The sequence below is a fragment of the Colobus angolensis genome, unplaced genomic scaffold, assembly GCF_000951035.1.
Source record: "Colobus angolensis palliatus isolate OR3802 unplaced genomic scaffold, Cang.pa_1.0 Scaffold183, whole genome shotgun sequence".
NCBI lineage: Eukaryota > Metazoa > Chordata > Mammalia > Primates > Cercopithecidae > Colobus > Colobus angolensis.
In genome coordinates this window covers 3,419,128-3,426,105 of record NW_012114966.1, presented here as the reverse complement: position 1 = coordinate 3,426,105, position 6,978 = coordinate 3,419,128, and the positions used below count along the sequence as shown (strand labels likewise).

At 40.3% G+C, this 6,978-nt stretch overlaps 1 pseudogene; it reads left to right on the top strand.

The window, feature by feature from the left end:
* Window positions 1-1,611: 1,611 nt before the first annotated feature.
* LOC105510152 lies at window positions 1,612-6,700 on the top strand (annotated as a pseudogene).
* The last annotated feature ends 278 nt before the right edge of the window (window positions 6,701-6,978 follow it).

Here is a 6,978-nt window from a genome sequence, read left to right as displayed (position 1 = left end):
CACTTTAAGAAATTAGAGATTTCCTTTGACCAAGCCTATGAGTATGAGGTGGAACTAAAAGTTGTCAACAGTCATTCTTTCCAAATTGCTTTGGCCATTCCGCACAGATTTACACACATAGTGCACTCAGAAGCAGTGAAAAAATTCCAAAAGCATGGAGCTATATCAACAGATCCCAGTAAAATGCACAGGGAATATCTGGAGTCATAGATGAATTTATATAAGCAAAACTTTAACCCATGTTCTCTGAGCTACCTGCAACTCTTAGTGTGGACTTTTAAAAGATATGGTCACATTGAGGTCGGTGTTGTGGTAAAAGGTGCATTGCATTCCAGAAAGGCGTTTGTTATTTTGATTCACAAAATGTGTATTAGTTAAAACTTTTTTCCCCAAGTAATAGAGATTCTCATTAGCTTAAATAAGAATGGAGAATTTCTTTTAAAGACATGGGTTTGACTTGAACTTTAGGTCAAGATACAGCCAGTTCTTGCAAGAAATGGACGCAGGAAGTTAGGTAGCATTCTTTCTCTCTTGCCCCTGTGTGTGTTGCTCAGCACTGGGATCTTTGCCTTGGCAGCCACAGGCCTCCCAATAGCAGCAGCTGAATCCAATATGCAGTTTTTCAACATATGTAGCACCAGCTTCATTGCACCCCCGTAAGTACATCAGCTCAAGCACTGGCCGGCCAATGCCTCCTCCTCAGAAATCTAAAACTAGCTCCATAGAGTGCTTCTTCTGAGCTACAGCTCTGGGACCCCTCCTCCACGCTTCTAAATTGTCATCATTCCAGTGTCTTCCTTTTGGGCCTTCAGCCCTATAATTGCTACCTCTAAGTTTTTTCTTTTTGGTTACATAATTGACAACTTTAGATCTAGTTAACATTTCTTTGTATTAAATTATTTCGTGTTCAAACAACTGGAGAGTTTTCTGTCTCACTGGACCCTGACTGATGTAGGTGTCTATTATTGAACTACATTATTTCTGCAGTCCCTCTAGCTTTAAAATTTTCTAATACATAAATACACTTTGGTAAATCACAAGCATTATATGATTATAATAACAGTAGGTGAGCATTAATGGCAAATGCCTATACTCTAAGCACCATGATAAGAGGTGTACTTTGGCCATCTCATTTAGTCCTCACAATAATCTTATGTGGCATGTCACATGCATATTCTAGTTTTACAGAAGAAGTAACTGAGGTTCAGGGAAATTCCACAGCCTATGCAAGGCAGAAGGCTAGTAAGGAAGTGATAGAGCCTAATATTCAATGTGGTTACTGGTTCTTCTCTTTGTTCCTTTCAACCAACTCTCATAGCACTTAACCATGGTGTAGTAGTTACTCGATTTCATGGCAGTTCCTCTCAGACAGAAAGATCAGAATAAGAGCAGAGACCAAGATTCTATCTAGCTTTTATTTCTAATGTTGTCACTAGTATGGAAGGACCACAGTAAATATTTGTTGAGTTGAAGTTTGAAACTTGAAGAAACCAATCTGGAGGATTTGAAAAGACAGAATGACTCATGAAGAGAAGTTAAGTCCTAGAGCTATTTGGAGCAGCCAATTGAAATGGCTTTCAAAACAGATGTAGGCCTTGGCATCTAAACAGTATGATTATGTGCCCAGGAAAGGAGAATTTCATGCAAGTTACTCTGTATGCAAGATCCAAGTAAGTTTTCAGAAACTGGTGTCAACCCAAGAAGGGTGGACCTAAATCCCAGAGAGAAAAGTCTTCATTATCAACACAAAGGTACAAGAGACCTCTGGTTTGAACTAAAAACTCCAACTGATACTAAATTGAGGACATATAATTTCCTAATTCAAATATAATTTTGCCCTAAGACGTCCTCATACTTTAAAACAGTAGACTGTGCACGGTGGCTCACGCCTGTAATCCCAGCACTTTGGGAGACCCAAGCGGGCGAATCACTTGAGGTCAGGAGTTCGAGACTAGCCTGGAGAACATGGTGAAATCCTGTTTCTACTAAAAAAATAAAATAAAAAATTAACTGGGCATGGTGGCAGGTGCCTGTAATCCCAGCTACTCGGGAGGCTGAGGCAGGAGAATGGCGTGAACCCAAGAGGCGGATCTTGCAGCAGTGAGCCGAGATGGCGCCATTGCATTCCAGCCTGGGCGACAGAGTGACTCTGTTTCAAAAAAAGAAAAAAAAAAATAGTAGTTGGTCCACTTTTATATGGCCATCCAGGGGACCCAAGGGCATTGCTTTTATGGAGAGATAAACCCTAGCTCCTGGGAAGTAATAGCAGACAGTCATCCAAATATAGTGACATTAGCAGAAACCCTTTCAATTAGAGATTATCCCAAGGCTTCATCTAGTTAGGGTGCAGCATTTCCTCTTGAGAAAAGTATAACAATTTTTCTCTAAATTGGACGGCTTAACTACTACCACAATGGTAAGTTATATAGTTGAAAATGTAAACTCTTTATATTCAAAGCACCAGAATGACCTAGAGAATCAATTGATTTGTCCCGCTACTCAGTGAAAATTTTGTAGTTTCAAGTGCACCAAAATGTGTATTGGCAACAGAAAAATAATTAGTTCAAAAAATTTTACAAACTTTCAAATTTACACACTTGGGAAGTGACTTTACATTTCCTTTCCTAGTGTGCCCATTTGTTTGGGATTAATAAATGCTCAGGCACTCAGCTGCTCACATATTTTTCACAGCTGTTTGTTAAGAGACCCTGAGAATGTTTCAAAGTTCAAGTTGGTGTCAAGCTGTTTGAATTTCCACATTCAACTTCTAGGCAAAAAAAGCTAGAGTCTCTCAAGTCTGTTGTTATAAACGTTTTGGTGATATTTCAATGCAAGAAATTCACTTTGTTTTGTTTTGTTTTGTTTTGCATCACAAATGGATCATGTTTTATTGACCATTAAACTATGAATCTTTTAAAAAAATGAGTTGAATGGTCACGAAGGTATGAATTTTTCTGTTTGCCTTACAATGAGAACTTTTCCCTGTAGAAATATATGACTTAATAAACTTACAAAACTTTAGACTGTAATAAAATATCCAAAATTCGTCCATACCCAAGCAAACTGAAAATCTTAACTAATCTTTCTCAACTATCTAGTCCTTAGTTTCTCCATAAATATAAAGCAGGACACACACAAAATAATAAAACGAATTTTTTTTTTTTTTTTTTTTAGACAGAGTCTCACTCTGTTGCCCAGGCTGGAGTCCAGTGGTGCAATCTTGGCTCATTGCAACATTTACCTCCTGGGTTCAAGCTATTTTCCAGCCTCAGCCTCCTGAGCAACGGGACTATCACCATGCCTGGTTAATTTTTGTATTTTTAGTAGAGACGCGGTTTCACCATGTTGGCCAGGCTGGTCTCAAACTCCTGACCTCAGGTAATCCACCCGCCTTGACTTCCTAAAGTGCTGGGATTATAGGCATGAGCCATGGTGTCTGGCCTAAATTACAATTTTGATGACTATCCCTCCAAATGCCAAGTGATGAAGTAATGGTCTTCAACTAAATATTGAAAATCTGCATGTTAAAAATTGAAAATCTGCATATGAAAATGTATAAATATCAGAGATCCAGCCAGCTGGCAAAATTGATGTTATCCTACATAATACTTTTTTTTTAAGTAATAAAAAGAAATGAGAATTTGGTTAAATATTATGGTAGAAATTTTCAAGTACCTTAGCTAATACTGAGAGTTTATTGGTTATTTAAAAACACTCCTTTGAGTTTCAGCTGGTTCCAAATGACATCTGTGATCCATATCCCTAAAGTCTGCAGAAACATAACATCCACACATTATTTGGTTTCACAACTGAATGTTTTGATATTCAGCTATATTAAAGTAATGAGCCCAATTACTAAAATAATCTTACACAGTTTTCCCAGACAAAAAGAACAATGGTGTTTGCAAGTCCTTCTGTTTCTACCAACCATCTTAAACACCAGCCTATTGTAAATTATAAAGCCCTGCTTAATCACAGCAGTGCATTGTCTGCAAACTTCCCTAAAATACCTACTTTAGAATATCAGGCACACTCATTGATAAACGAACACACATTTCGAAAGAATCCTTTGCCAATTTTAACCAATTAAAGATGAAAGCTATGAAATTGCTGAAGGCAAATAAAAGACTTTCTTTTCTTTTGCTCTTGCCCATAGCAACTAATGACAATAGGCATTTTAAAATATCAAAAGTTAGATCCCCGAAATCACCCACATTATTAAATGACCTTTGTTTAAAGTATAATAAAGTACATTAAAATATTGTATGTGAGGATATATGTTTACAAAGTGAAGAATACCAATATTAACAAGGGCTGGAAGAAATGATCACTCACTAGCCTTCTAAGCCTAATCTAATATATTATTATTATTTAATATCATGCCATCATTGACCAAATTGCCAATTTGTTCTGAAATTGTCGACTAGAAACATGGCACAGTTATATAGGCAAATTATTATTTCCTAATAATTCCCAATAAGTTGTTGGCTCCCTAAACCACTTGTTATGAAAATAGTTTGAATCAAACTTGCCAATTTCATAATTTGATGATCACTGAGTTTCCCTTTCACAAAGGTTTAGTTTGGCCCTTACATTAAATCAAATTCCCACATAGATGTATCCCTTCACCACCTTCTAACCCCTCACGACCTGCCACACACACCCAGGCCCACAGGCACACCATGAACCCTCCCTATTCACTGGGGGTTAGCCTTTTTTTTTTGAGACAGTGTCTTGCTCTATCACCCAGGCTAGAGTGCAGTGGTGCTATCTCGGCTCACTGAAACTTCCGCCTCCCAGGTACAAGCAATTCTCCTGCCTCAACCTCCCAAGTAGCTAGGATTAGAGGCATGAGCCACCGTTCCCGGCCTTAGACTTTTATTGGATGATGTAGTTCAGACAACGTAGTAAGACAACTTTTAACCTGCTGCTGCTAAAACAAAATGGTTTTGATTTGGTTCCCATTCATAGCTTGTTTAAAATACAATTGACACGGAACAATCCAGAGAGGGAGGACTCAGTAACATTGCCAAAAATGTTCTTCTGTTAATACACTCATTTCTCTGAATTAAGAGCTCAAACCTCACACGTGAGGAGTATGTGTGTTCATCTTATCTTTGTCTTCAAGTTTGATACTCAGAGCAGCCCACTCATAAGTTTAATGTGTTTCTACACTAGAAAAAGGAATGAAATAGCATTTACTGGGACTCACCATGAGCCAGGCATTGAGGGAGATTTCACCTAGGCTTCAATTAATGAACCCTCCAATAATCCTTTGAGATTGGAATGATTATAACATCCCCAATTTACAAATAAGGTAACCGAGACTCAGAAACTAAATTTGATCTTAGTAGTAAGTGACCTGGATCTGAATCCAGGGAAAATTGGATCTGTTTAAGAAAAACTGAATCTGATTTCTGGGCTGGCGATCTGCTGGGAAGATACAAAATGTTGCCCAAATGGGTCAGTAAGCAGTGGGCATTTTGTAATACCCCACACAACCTGCAATTAATGAGTATTTGAGTTGACATTTCTTTAATATTTGCCTTTCCTGTTTCCTTGTAAGCTCTATGAGAAGATGTAGGTAGTTTCATCCATCGCTCTATTTCCAGTGCTAGCACGTAGGAGGCGTTCGCTAAATATCTTCTGACTGTCTGATGTGCTCTGCCTCTCCTGCTCGTTTTCTCAAAGACATCTAAGCAGATTGGCACAAGGACAGAATAATCCTGGATATACCCACCAACAGACTTCTCTGTCAATTTAATCCTGTGCCTCACCAATGCCCCTTATCTTTCAGAAGCCAACAATAACCAGCTTTTAGCTAATTGCTTTCAAATCGATTAGGAGTGTTTCCAAGTACAATAATAATAGATTCAGTCATTATTGAACTCTGACAGTATGCCACGTACTTAAGCACATACATGCATCATCTTACAGTAGATGTTATCATTCTCCCAATTTTACGGATTAAAATTTGTACTGTAGTGTGGGCACTGTGGCTCAGGAGGACCTGCCAGGCCATCTGAAGGACAGCTGTAGCAGCGCCCTGGTGCTATGCTCATTCAAAGACTCCAGCTGCAAGCACAGGTGCCCTAAGTGGGCAATGGCATGGCATGTGGAGGAGAGTGTGAAGCCACATCTGGCCATGATGTGTGCTCTGTTGAGCTGGCAATGACAGGAGCTGCAGGACCTTCAGCAAGAGCTGGAGGAGCTATCAGTGGGCAGTGATGGTGTGCTTATCTGGAAGACTGGCAGCTATGGTCGGCGGCTACAGGAGGCCAAGGCCAAGCCCAACCTTGAGTGCTTCAGCCCAGCCTTCTACACACATAAGTGTGGTTACAAGCTGCAGGTGTCTGCATTCCTCAATGGCAAAGGCAGTGGTGAGGGCACACGCCTCTCACTGTACGCTGACTTGCTGCCTGGTGCCTTTGACAATCTCCTTGAGTGGTCCTTTGCCCGCCATGTCACCTTCTGCCTGCTGGATCAGAGCGACTCTGGGCTGGCTAAACCATAGCACATCACTGAGACCTTCCACCCAGGCCCAAACTGGAAGAATTTCCAGAAGCCAGGCACCTGGGGGGGCCCCCTGGATGAGAGTTCTTTGGCCTTTGGTTATCCCAAGTTCATCTCCCACCAAGACATCCAAAAGCGAAAAATATGTGCAGTGTGGGGAACAGGTCTTGGGGTCATCAAGGGCTGAAAACAAGTGACTGCAGGAACTGTCTCCCTTCTTGGGTAGGGCAGACATGCCCTGGTGCCGGTCATACTCTGCCCAGACTGAGGTGCCTGCTCAGGTGCTATGTCCTAAGAGCCATAGCGGGGTGGAAGTTGGGAATGGAGAAAGGGTAGTTCAAAGAATCTGTCTTGAGATCTGATTTTTTCCTCTTCCCCTAGCTGTGTCCCCTCTGGTTATTTATTTCCTTAGTGCCAAGAGGGCACATCAGGGCAGCCTTGATTTTTAAGAAATGCATAAGTGTA